At 48.9% G+C, this 13,057-nt stretch overlaps 1 long non-coding RNA gene across 1 annotated transcript; it reads right to left on the bottom strand.

The window, feature by feature from the left end:
* Positions 1-12,017: 12,017 nt before the first annotated feature.
* On the bottom strand, positions 12,018-13,050 carry LOC147351312 (uncharacterized). Its single transcript, XR_015147393.1, has 2 exons — positions 12,397-13,050; positions 12,018-12,274 (listed from the first exon to the last, which is right to left on the bottom strand). It is a non-coding gene; the product is annotated as an uncharacterized LOC147351312 (long non-coding RNA).
* Positions 13,051-13,057: the final 7 nt, after the last annotated feature.

The following is a 13,057-nucleotide window of genomic DNA, read 5'->3' as shown; positions in this document are numbered from 1 at the left end:
AAAAAGCAGATAGTTCAGCCCAACATTCCTGCTAAAAATAACTAGACATGCTGACTCAGACAGCTTCAGTACGTATACAAAGCACTGGAGAGATGACAAGATAGCAAGGAACATTCGCCCCTAATCTCTCTTCATACATACACTGGGGAGCTCTACCCTGAACCCGGGCTGCTGGCACCCTGACATCCAGCCTCCAGAACTATTCAAAAATACATTTCTGGACTTCTCTGGTGGTACAGTGGTTAAAAATCCACCTGCCAATGCAGGGGACACAGGTTCAATCCCTGGCCCGGAAAGATTTCACATGCTGCAGGCAACTAAAGCCAGGCACCTGAACTACTGAGCCTGTGCCCCACAGCCTGTGAGTCACAGCTACTGAGCCCAGAGTCACAAGTACTGAGTTTGCATGCTGCAACCACTGAAGCCCGAGTGCCTCGAGCCTGTGCTCTGAAATGAGAGAAATTTCCACAATGAGAAGCCTGTGCACCGCAACAAAGAGTCGTCCCCATTTACCGAAACTAGGGGAAGCCCACTCGCAGCAACGAAGACCAGGTGCAACCAAAAATAAAATAAATTAATTTTTAAAATGTAAGTAAATAATTTTTAAAAATGCGTTTCTGTTAAGTGCCCAATCTCAGATTCTATGAAGAACCCAAGGAAGTAAAATTTATGTTTAAAGGCAAAACAAGAAAACTGAGGCATAACATACTTCCTGCCCATATTGGGTCCTCTGTAATGTACATATGTATTATATGAATACATTAACTGTGCATGCTCAGTCGTGTCAACTCTTTGCAACCCCATGGACTGTAGCCTGCCAGGTTCCTCTGTTCATGGGATTTCCCAGGCAAAAATACTGGAGTGGGTTACAGTGCCCTCCTCCAGGGGATCTTTCCAACTCAGGGAGCGAACCCATGTCTCCTGCAGCTCCTGCATTGGCAGGCGGATACTGTGCCTCTGCGCCACCTGAGAAGCCCATACCAGACCTCCTCAAAGCTAGCCTGACTGTAAATATCATTTTTTTTTCTACTTCTGATGCCAGTAATGTAGCTCTTTGGAAGATTAATTTTTTCCTTCCTTAATTCTGTAAGGGATCATGGGTCTAATCTGTTGAATCTGTTCATTAGGCTTTAAATTTTTAATATTATGTTTTTATCTCTAAAAGCTCTTTTTGGTTTGTCAACAGCAACAAAAGATTAATCAACAGTCAATTTAAAGAGGAAATAGAGAATTCTAATTGCGCCGACCTGAGGACTATAATCTGAGTCCTGTTAGAAGTTGAAGGTGTAGTCCACATACACAAGCCCTAGCACTTGCCTGTACATGCAGATCTGGACTATATATATTTGGTGAAGTTTATGTCTCCTACACTTCTGGCAGATTCTTTACCATCTGAGCCATCAGAGAAGTCCCTGATAACACCATAGTCTTTCACAAAAGTCAGGACAGTGGTTGGAAGAGATGGTGTTGGTACCCCACGCACGCGCCTTCGACATTCACTGACATTCACCAGCCCAGGGATTCCAGGATCCGGCTCCTGGGACTGTGCAAGAGTTTTCTCTACCCCTGGTGCTGGCCCAGTCGGGTGCCCCCAGGAGCAGATATCTCTGAGGCTGCCCCACTGCTTAAGTTCCCCAGAGGGATGCATTCCAGTCAACTTAACATTCTTTTCTGGCCTCCTGCTTTCCCACTCCCACGAAGGCTTCCCAGGGTCACCCTCATGTAAGCTATTTGCACTTGTACCTTATCTGTTCCTGAGGGAGCCCACCTCTGAGACAGTGGTTGCAGTCATGCAGGAGGGAGGGTGTTGTACTGGGGAGGTTTGTGCGAAGTCTCTGGCACACCAGCCGTGCTGTATTTCTTGACCTGTGGCTGATTTACAATTCAAATATTTATAATTATTTATTAAGTGGTACACATGTGTTTTCATGCACTTTTACATATATATATATATAGTATTTCACAATTGAAATAATATTTATTTGTATTTAGTTATCAATATTTGGGGCTTCCCAGGTGGCACCAGTGATAAAGAACCCACCTGCCTATGCAGGAGACATAAAGAGGCGGAACAGGTTTGATCCCCGGGTCAGGAAGATCCCCTGGAGGAGGGCATGCAATCCACTCCAGTATTCTTGATTGGAGAATCCCTTGGACAGAGGAGTCTGGTAGGCTACAGCCCATAAGGTTTCGAAGAGTCAGACAAAACTGAAGCGACTTAGCACGCCCACAGGCATTACGATTTGACTGCGCTGAGTCTTAGTTACAGCATGCAAACACTTAGTTCCGGCATTCAAACTTTTAGTTGCAACATGTGGGATCTAGTTCTCTGACCAAGGATTAAACTCCGGCCCCCAGCACTGGGAGCTCAGGATCTTAGCCGCTGGACCACCAGGGAAGTCCTGTATTTCACAATTTAAAAAAGCAAAAATGAGCAGATGAAAATCTACAAACGGTAGCAGGTGAACTGCCACTTCAGAGGATAGTAAGGAGCATTTCAAAAATTTTGTAAAGGTTATGGAGTACCTGAATCACATCTGCCCAAGGTAGCACAGCAGCGTGCAGCGTCAAGGCCTGTTACAACCTGTCTTTATCTGTGGTCTAAGTCACTTTAACTTCATGCCATGAACAGGAAAGTTTTCATCAGAATTATGCCACCACTAATTGAGATTTTGCTGAGAAATTACTTTCAAGAGTGAGTTTTATCAAGTCTATTTAATTTCTGACTTCATTGAAATGGTTTATTTTTATAAACCATTTTATTTTTCAATTTTCATTTGGATGAAATTACTGTCATCACATCAATCAAACCCTTCAGTCCATTTTTTTTTTTTTTTTTTGGTCCATATAAGATTTTGCTGACTATGCACCTAATGTTACAAAGGTTCTCCCACCCAGGGCCATTGTATCTACTGAGTCTAATTTTCCTGAATCAAATATAAAGATGTAAATTCACTGTGTGCTTTTTAAGCCTATGTTATTTAAAAAACTCGTGTTGATATTTGAAGCAGAAATATTAATTACATATTAGATATAAGACTAATCATTTGTATGCGCTTACTCATCCATGAGAAAATGTCCCATGATTGCTCTGTGGTGGAAGATGGGACCATGGCCTTGCTAATCCAACCCTTCCATACATTTCCAGATACTCTTGCCTTTGAGTCAAACATCCTGCTTTGTGACATCCTGCCCTTGCAGTTTCTTGGTGTTCCTTCTCTCCAGCTTCTCCCTCTTCTCATCTCAGCACAGTCCCAACTGAAAGAGCAGAGTCGGTGTGACTCCTTCAAATGGCACTCTCTTCTCTGTGTCCTGAGGCTGTCCTCCAGAGGAGGGCTCCAGCCTCCCCTTCTTGGGACCCCGTCTGCTCCTCTGTCTGAGACCTGCCTTGTGCTTGTGTACATGGGCACGTGTGTACCCCAATCCAACTGTCCCGTCTCAATGGCAAGCCCCAACCTCACTCCTCCCATCCCAGGCACCTGCTGCGGAGCCAGGGGCAGCTGGCACTGGTGTGGCAGAGGTGGCTGGCATGGTGGGGGTGACTGGTGGCAACATATTTCTACCTCACCTCTCCCTGAGATGCCTGTGATGCACTGACACAGGATGAGTTGGGTGAGCTGCTGCTGTATCAAAAGTTAAAACCACAGTGGACCACAGTGTGCAGGAGCATGAAGGGTATCCAGTGGAGGCTCCATCAACACTCCACAGGGACTCGGCCGATGACACACCTAGGTGCTGGCTGTGTACCAGTCGCTTGCCCCAAACACTTGCCAAGTGTGAGGATCATAGACTTCTCACAAATAGGGAAGGGGAATTCCCTGGTGGTCCAGCAGTTAAAACTCTGCACTTTCTCTGCTGAGGGCCTGGGTTCAGTCCCTGGTGGAGGAACTAAGATCCCACAAGCCAACTGGCAAGGCCAAAAAAAAAAGAGAAAAAGAAGAAGCAGGGAAACTGAAGCCCACTAAGTAAGTGATCGTTCACCCAAGTTCACACAGCTGGGAAAATGGAGTCAGCATTTCACCGCAGGCAAGTCTTTGACTCCTTCCGACCTCAACGTCCACAAACCCACTCCCCAGAAGGGTCTCTGAATTGGAGACAATATGGGGACCAGACACCACTGATCCTTCTGCACCACCCACTTGCCAAGAGAGTGATCAGTCCTCAGGGGGGCTTCAATGGTCTGCATTAGCAGGAGCCCTCCCTGTCCTCCAGCTTGCACTTTCCCTGCAGGGGCCTGCCGTCCACCTCAAGGCTTCCACAGCCTGCGGGGCCTTGGTGCAGGAACTGGGGGTCCTCTCCTCTGAGGGCATCCTGCTTTGTCTGTCTCAGCACAATCCTAACTGAAAGAGCAGAGTCGGGGAGAGCGCCCTTGGATGACTCCTTCCCAGCCAGGGAATGAGCATGTCCCTGCTCTCACACCCACACCCCCCTCCTTCCTGGTGTCCAGCTCCCTTCCTGCAGCCCCCATGTGCCCTTGTCGGCCTCCACACAGAAGTCTCCACCAGATAGCCACAGAGACCTTCACTCTGGGGCTCAGCCGCGGACCTGGGGGCAGGGGCAGGCAGGACAGGGACGGGGGCTGTTGTCTAGGGAAGGTGGACGCCAGGACGTCCAGAACGCCACGACGACTTCCCCTCCTCCCCAGGCAGGGCTTACTTGCAACTGGAGAAGCTGTATTGCTCCAGCTGGCATAACTTCAGAATTACTGTAAAGGACAAACTGGCTTATATTTCAAGAGCTTCCACCCTGACCCCCAATTTCTTTTTTTTATAATGTTTTTTTTTTTTTTGGTTGCAGTGTGTCTTCCTTGCTTCGTACCAGCTTTCTCTAGTTGCGGCGAGCAGGGGTTACTCTTCACTGTGATGCTCAGACTTCTCATTTCAGTGACTTCTCTTGCTGCAGAGCACAGGCTCTAGGCACAGTAGTTACAGCACGTGGGCTCGGTAGTTGAGGTGTGCAGCTCTAGCGCACGTGGACTTCAGTAATTGCAGCACACAGACTCAGCAGTTGCAGGCCCTAGGACACCTGGGCTTCAGCAGTTGTGGCATGAGGGCTCAGAAGCTGCCGTGCATAGGCTTAGCTGCTCCGCAGCGCGTGGAATCTTTCCGGACCAGGGACCAAACTTGTGTCCCCTGCACTGGCAGGCTGATTCTTATCCACTGCACCACCAGGGAAGTGCCCCAATTTACTTCTTATCTGAATCTTCTCTCCTTGACAATGGAGGAGGGGTTTCCACGTCCTCCAGACACCAAGTCGAAGTGTAGGAGCTGGGGGCAGCTCTGGGCCAGAGAGCCAGGACTGGCTGCCTGGGAGGGGGCAGAGGGGAGCCAGGTGTCCCCTCCATGCCTCCACCAGGTAGGCCTGACGTTAACAGTCCTAAGAATGATGACGACGGGCCACTGTCTTGTGGAAGACGAGAGGGGCAGTGCAGAAGAAGCCTGGCTCAGAGGTGGCCAGAAAGGGACACAAGCCTTGGGGGGCTGGAGCACAGATGGCCCTGGATGTCCGGCAGGCGGTGGAAGGGCCAGTCGCGCAGGACAGGGGCGAGGCTGGAGTCTGGGAGGAGCTCTGAGTGGACGGGATAGGACATCAACGAGTGGGCGGAGTATGGCAGTGGGCGGGGCTTCGAACACGCCGTGGACTGACGATCTGACATGAAACCTATATAACACGGATTTTGTCTCTACAGCTCTGGTGCTTTCTGGGGGCATCCGTGAGGTTACAGTTTTGTCTAAAATAGGTTTTCTTTCCATGGCGTAAGAACAACTGGCACCATGGCTGCGAATTCTTGGTGAGTCATCACCAAATATACACCCAGTGTGAATCTGTGCTCAGCTGTTAGTTTCTATTTACTTCTCGACAGCAGGAGAAAGAAATAAGAAGAGTTAATTGGTGTGTGCAAGTGCCTGGCTTTGGGGAAAATATGGTTAGTCCTTTTTTAGTTCCTCGGTCTATTTTTATTTGAGCATCAGAGAAAGAAATTTGAGAAATGCTTTTCCATAGTCAAATGGCATAAGGTGGCATAAAAAGATTCCTTGCGTTATCACCTGACAATGGCAGACATGCCTTCTCTCCTCTGCCCTCCTGCTTCTAGGCCAGAGGCCACTGCACAGTGCCACACAGATGCAGTGCAACTTCATGATGATTTCAGTGCTTCAGAAATTATACCATTGTCTGGCAGTTCCTCAAGCACGCATGATAGTTTCTACATGGCCCAGCAATTCCACTCCTATGTATACACCTAAAAGAAATACAAACGCATTTTCCTGGAAAAGGAAATGGCAACCCATTCCAGTATTCTTGCCTAGGAAGTCCCATGGACAGAGGACCCTGGTGGGCTACAGTACATGAGTTCTGTAAGAGTTGGAGACAACTTAACAACAACAACAACAACGGAGAGACATAAAGAAAATTCTTGGACTGCAAGGAGATCCAACCAGTCCATTCTAAAGGAGATCAGCCCTGGGTGTTCTTTGGAAGGAATGATGCTAAAGCTGAAACTCCAGTACTTTGGCCACCTCATGCGAAGAGTTGACTCATTGGAAAAGACTCTGATGCTGGGAGGGATTGAGGGCAGGAGGAAAAGGGGACAACAGAAGATGAGATGGCTGGATGGCATCACCGACTCGATGAACGTGAGTTTGAGTGAACTCTGGGAGATGGTGATGAACAGAGAGGCCTGGCGTGCTGCAATTCATGGGGTCGCAAAGAGTCGGACACGACTGAGCGACTGAACTGAACTGAGGGGGAAGGGGAATAGAGCCTGAATGATTAATGGATAGGGAGTTCTCTTTCAGGATGATGAAAATGTTTCGGAACTAGGAAGAAGTGCTGGTTGCATAACATTGTCAATGTAGTAAACAGTCACTGAATTGTATACTTTGAAATGGTTAATTTTATATTTTGTGAATTTTTACATCAATAAAAATATATTTGTAAAGGAAAAAACCATACATCTGCACAGAAGTTTGTACAGAAATGTTCATAGAGGCATTATTTACAACAGCCAGAAGGTGGAAGCAACCCAAATATCCATTAGCTGAGGAATGGATGAACAAAATGTGGTCTATCTATACAATGGAATATTATTCAGCTTTAAAGAGGAAGGAAATTCTAACACATGCTACAACATTTATGAACATCGAAGACACCCTAAGTGAAATAATTTAGTCACAAAAGGATAACAGATAAATACTGTATGCTTCCATATGCAATCCCTAGAGTGGTCAAATTCATAGAGGCAGAAAATAGATTGGTGAGTGCCTGGGCCTGGGAAGAACAGAATGGGGAGATATTGCTTAATGATGACAGAGCTTCTGTTTTACAAGATGACAAAATTCTGGAAATGGATGGTGGTGTTGGTTGCATAACAATGTCAATGTGCTTAATGCCACTGAATTCTAACACTGAAAAATGGGTGAGATGGTATAATAAATTGCATGTTATGTATAATTTAGCACCCTTAAAAAAGGAAAACAGGACAAAACCAGGTCTCTGCTGCCACACTGATCAGCTCCAGCCATGGGAAGACCTAGGCAAGACCTCGGGCCTTGAAGGTTTCTCTGAGCCCGTTTCCCTGGTGTCAGCAGGAATGACACCCCCACTTCTCAAGGTTGCCGTGAGATTAATGTGGGCCAATCACAGACACTCTGAGACACCTTTACTGTCCAGCGGCCACAGGCCTGGACACTGGATTTTTTTAACTCTTTATCAGATTTGTTACAATATTGCTTTTGTTTTACGGTTTTGGTTTTTTGGCCCCAAGGCATGCAAGATCTTAGTTCTTCCACCAGAGATGGATCCCATGACCTCAGCAGTGAGAACAATGAGTCCTAATCACTAGACCAGGGAATTCTCAAGATCTTTAAAAATGTTTAACTTTTCTTGCAACTATTTAATCATCTTGAGTAGCCTAAAAAGGCAAGTTTACTTGTAAAACCAGACATGTCCTACCAAACACTTCTGAAGTTTAGGATCCGCCATCTGCTGAGTTTTTGAAACAATCTCTTTGTCTCTGACATCTCTAAATATATTTTCCTAAATGCCTTTGTGTGACGTGCGGAGATTTTAATGCAAAAATTGGACATGGCTTGTTGAAACCTTAGGAAGCACAAACGTGTGGGAGCTTTCACTTAAAAGCACAAGGTTGAGGGTGAAGTTTCGCACAAAAGAAGCTGCTTGTTTTCTTCCCCTGGCATTCTGAATCAAATAGATTTTCTCTGAAAAGAAATGTTCTTCAGGCTCTGGGGTTGAGAAGGGATATTTTCTGCGACTCAAGAGGGGAAGAAGTGGTGGGTTTGGCACAGGATGAAAATGTTCTCTTTCAGTAAACTGCATACTTTTTTCCTGGAGAAAAGCACTTTGGGGGCCTTTCTGCAGAGCATTGGGCTGGCCCACCTCTTGTAGGATCTAGGCTACAGTGTGTCCATGTTGCCTCCCCACCCCGACCCCCTGCCCTCCCACCCCTTCCCCACACCCCACTCCCTGGTGCCCAGAACAGGAGCAGGAGGATGGGTCTTCTCACTGCAGCCAAGGGTGCATGCTAATTCCCAGCTCCAGTTCCTTTGGATTCAGTGCTCAGAGTAACACAGGGGAGATGAGGGCGTGGGTGGGGTGGGGGGGGTGCAGGCTGCAGGTTGCTTCTGCATTCACTGCCCTGGGTCCTAGGTCTGCCTTTCCCATCTCTGCTCTGGATCTCATGACCCTGACGACCCAGAGCAGTCGGGGTGTAGGGACCACTTCTTTCAGGGTCTAATTGGCGTGAGACCAACTCCAGCCTTTCTGTAGCCAAGGCGCACACTCCTGCCCCCAGCATCCTTGCCTGGCTCAGGGAGCTTCTCACTGAGAAGATGGCATGTGAGCAAGAACTGTGCAGAGGGGCCATGGGAGAGCCCAGCATGGCCTTAAGTCCAAGTCCTCATGCAGCCCCTAGTGTTTGTGAGACGTGGAGTGGCTCCTTGGAGAGGGACACAAGGCTCTGTCCCTACACACAGTCCACGACACAGTGACGGGTGCCACAGATGGGACCCCAGGAAAGGGTGAGAGCGTCCCCTGACCTGGGCTTGGGGATCCAGCTTCTGAAAGGGCCCACCGTCCTGCTCCTATGGATGGGGAGACAGGGAAGATGCTGTTTTCAACTCACTCACTGAGCACTTTGGGCCTCACGTGGTGTCAGGAAGCTGCCCACTCCCCTATGTATAAACACGTTTTCAAATCCCCAACTTACGCAGTCGGTGGGAGAAGGAATGCCAAAACAGGAACATTCAGTTAGATACAAAGCTGATTAATGCCCTACAGGATGGTGAAAACTTAGCTGCCAGGCAGGAAAATAAGACTCTCTCGCTTTTCAGTGTCGTGCCAAGTCAGTGAGTCAAAGTTGACAGTGAGTCAAAGTTCATTCCCAGGAGAATCGGTGACTCTTGAGCAGTTCTCTGGAAATTGCTTGGCCTTTTCCCTGTACTGTGGATAGTTGGTGCTGTTTGTGGAGATGACGGACATGCAAACGGATGTTTTAATTAGACAGGATGAGCCCCAGTGCAGGTCAGGAGGGTGGAGGGAGGGTTCCTGGGAGGAGGTGTCACTGTGGACACTGATCTAGTGGGAAGGAGCAAGTGTGCATGAAGCAAAGGGCTGAAGTGGCATCAAGTGCTCCAGAAATACACTGGTGTCCCCAGCAAACCGTCGGAGACGCGCAGAACACAGAGCTGAGCCTATGGGCAGCCCCCTGAGCACTGTGGCCATAGCAGGCCAGGGAGCGCAGCTCTTCAGGGAGGGAAGATGTCAGATGTGTGGGTGGCACCATCAACCTTGAAGTGAAACTGCAGTGGGGGTGGAGGTGCGAGGGGATCAGGTGAGGGCCAGATTAAGGTCAGGTCAGGCCTGGGTGAAGATCAGGGAGGGATCAGACAAGGGTCAGGGGCAGACAATTGTTTCATGAGGGTCAGGTGATGCAGTTAAGCAAAATATGAGGGTGCATGGATGGGCAGGGTGGACCCTCACTTGCCCTGGAAGAAGATAAAGAACAATGATGCTCTGCCCCAAAGAAAAATGCTAGAACTAGATACTGGGCATGTTACTGAGGCTTATTTTAACTTCCAGCAACAGAACATCTATCTGGAGATGGCTAGGGCCATGGAACTATTCCAGTCACATGACAGGAAGTCCACAGCTGGTGGACCAGAGAAGAGGCTTCACGATGCCCTCATGGTCACTAGCTTCAGCTGGAAGTTGGCTCCCTGGTGTCCCTTTTTTTGAAGCCCGCAGCAGACACCCATCATGTTCCTTCACTAAAGTCACATGCTAGGCCACACCTCCACTGGTTAGAGCCAGGGGACAGACAGGCTCCGATCAGCAGTTTTCAAGTGTGGTCCATGGGCTCTTTCATGGTCATATAGGATTAGGGCCTACCTTGATGACCTCATCTTAACTTGATTATATCTCCAAAGACCCTATTTCCAAATAAGGTCACATTCACAGGTACCAGGGATAGGACTTCAATAGATCTTTTGGGGATAACCCTCATCATATAGTATATGGCAAACACGTGTCTCCAGTTTTCCACTATAGTATTACAGTCACGGCTGAGCAATATAGCTTTTAGCACTGATAAACAAGGCATGTTATCTAGAAACACAGAAAGAAGCTTGAAGCAGTTCATAAAATTGGGATGGCATGTCATGATGCCATCCTGGCCCTACTATGCCACCAGTGGGTCTTCAACATCTTGTGGTCACAGTATTAGTTCTATCTCCACTTGAAAGAGATCAAGTATTTGAAGGTTTTTTTTTTTTTTTTTTTCCTGATTTTTGGAGAAGGAAGACTCTGGCCTTTAAAAACTGGTTTTCTTAAGAACAGTTGGAGGCCTGATGCTATCTTAACAAAAATCAGCTGTAGGGGTTTTGTGGGGTTTTTTTACATTTTATTTTATTTTGATTGAAGTATAGTTGATTTACAATATTGCTTAATCTCTAACTGCAGTTTTATTTCAATGAATCCTTTAGAATTTCTGGAGCCCTGACCAGGGTGGTATGTTGTAGAAAAGCATAAATGAGTCAAGGATCCAGTAAAGGACCAGTTGGCCCTCCAGCCTCCTTGACCAACAGCGCAGTGGCCTCCCCACAACCTCCTAAGTGTGTCTTTACCACTTGATCTTCTAATTACCTCTTATCAATGGAGAAGCATCTGTAAATGATCCTGTCTGCCTTTCTGTTTTACTTACATTGTTCCCAGTCAGTGTCTGTGCTAGCAGGAGCCGGGGGCTTTACTTTAGCCTGACCTCTGGAGCAGTTCCAGGATGTCAGGAGATGTTCAGGGAGCCAATTTCAGCCTGGCCACAGGAAGGAATTTTCCAATGGTCAGAGGTAGATGGGACTGGAATCCTGGCCTTGAGTTGTCAGATGGGCAAGTGGCATACAGATTCCTCTATTTCTGCCTGGACTTTGGTTGAAATTTGCCGGGGTTGAGGGGGCAGAAGTCAGTGTCTAGCCATGGAATCATCCCCCAGGAGGCCTGGTTGGAGGGGGGGGGCTCTAGTGGCAGGAACCCTTCTCCTTTTGTGAAATAAACACCTCTGGTGGAGACATTCCAGGCACTGTTGGGTGGGCCTTATTTTATCCTAGAGCAGAAATATGGAAATCTATATGTGGATATAAGCCTTTTCTTAGGTGGTTACTTTTATTTGGGAAGTCCAGCAGAAGGAGGGATCCTGCTTAACTAGATAATTGTGAAGTGGCTCTCAGCCGACAGGGACCGTGGAGCTGAGAGTTGGAGACGGGAAGAAATTCTCCTGAGTTTTTTGGCTTGGTTTTTGCAAGAATAGGAGTGGGGACAGAATTCCACCTCCCGCATATTTTTCCAATGTCCACTTTCCATCTTTCAATCTTACTGTATTTTCTTTTTTATTAAAGTGGCTTCGCCAATACATAAACCAACCAATCAATCAATAAGCAGTAAGTTGTAAACTAGTGTTCCAAAGGAAACCTGTTTTTAGGTCCAAAGAAGTTCAAATGACAACAATAAAAATTTAAACAATTGGTTTTTAAATTCTCTCTCTCCTCTGCCCCCTCTCCCAAAGTGGGGGCTACAGCAGTTCCCTGCACACGCGCAGAGGCGCAGAGGGGTTTTTCCAACATTGGATGGAAGGATGGAGCAGGAGAGGCTGAGGCCGCCGGCCTCCCAGCCGCTGGAGTTCTTCAGCGAGCCTCAGGATGAAGCCCCAGGGTGGCGTCTCCAGAGATTGAGCGCCATCACGCCGGCACGCGCCGCTTAGCGCTGTCTGGATTCCGCGAGTAAAGGAACGCGCACCTCGTCAGACACCCAGCGCAGAAGACAGGCCCCCACCCGGCGCCCACTGCTCCCTAGATGCGGAAAGGAGCCCAGGAACTGGAGGGTCCTCACCTGGTCCTCTCTCCCAGCTGCACAGACACTTGCACGGACTCACACACCAGCACCTGAAGACGTACCCAGGCATAGGTGCGCAGACGCATGCACACACGCGCGCAGAGGCACGCGGATGCGCACAAACACGTGAACAGGCACTCACAAGCACGCGCACCCAGCACTCTGCGTGGTGCGGTGGAAGGACCTCTGGGAGCGACCGAGAGCCCGAGCTTGCCTGGGGCACGGGCCCTTGACATCAGGCCACTTCCCACGCGTCTGCGACCGGAACCGGCCCTTGCGACGACCCCACCCGGCCCAGTGAGGACTCTGGGTGGGTGCGAGGCGAGCCTTGGCACCCAGCCCAAGAGCCCACGCTGGAGTGTGATCACCCAGCCTCGCCCCCTGATCGCCCCGCCACGCCACGCCCCGCCCCGCCCCGCCCCGCCTCCCGCCCCAACCTTGGCCCCGCCCCGCCCCGCCCCGCCCCGCCCCGCCTCCCGTCTACCATTGGCAGCAGAGACCGTAGGTTCCCGGGAGGGGCGGATGGGAACGGCCTAGAGGAGGAGACGAAAACGAGATGGATGGGCAGCCAGCCAATGAGAGTGTACAGCCGCCCTAGCAACTGCGGTCGGCCAATGGCTGGGCGGAGCCCGAGTGCGCGCTGTCAGGCTGCTGGGAC

The sequence above is a fragment of the Bos grunniens genome, chromosome 19 (genome assembly GCF_055505025.1).
Source record: "Bos grunniens cultivar Pamir isolate PY7600 chromosome 19, Bosgru_T2T1.0, whole genome shotgun sequence".
Classification (NCBI taxonomy): Eukaryota; Metazoa; Chordata; class Mammalia; order Artiodactyla; family Bovidae; genus Bos; species Bos grunniens.
The sequence above is the reverse complement of the archived record's forward strand: the minus strand, read 5'-3'. Positions and strand labels throughout refer to the sequence as shown.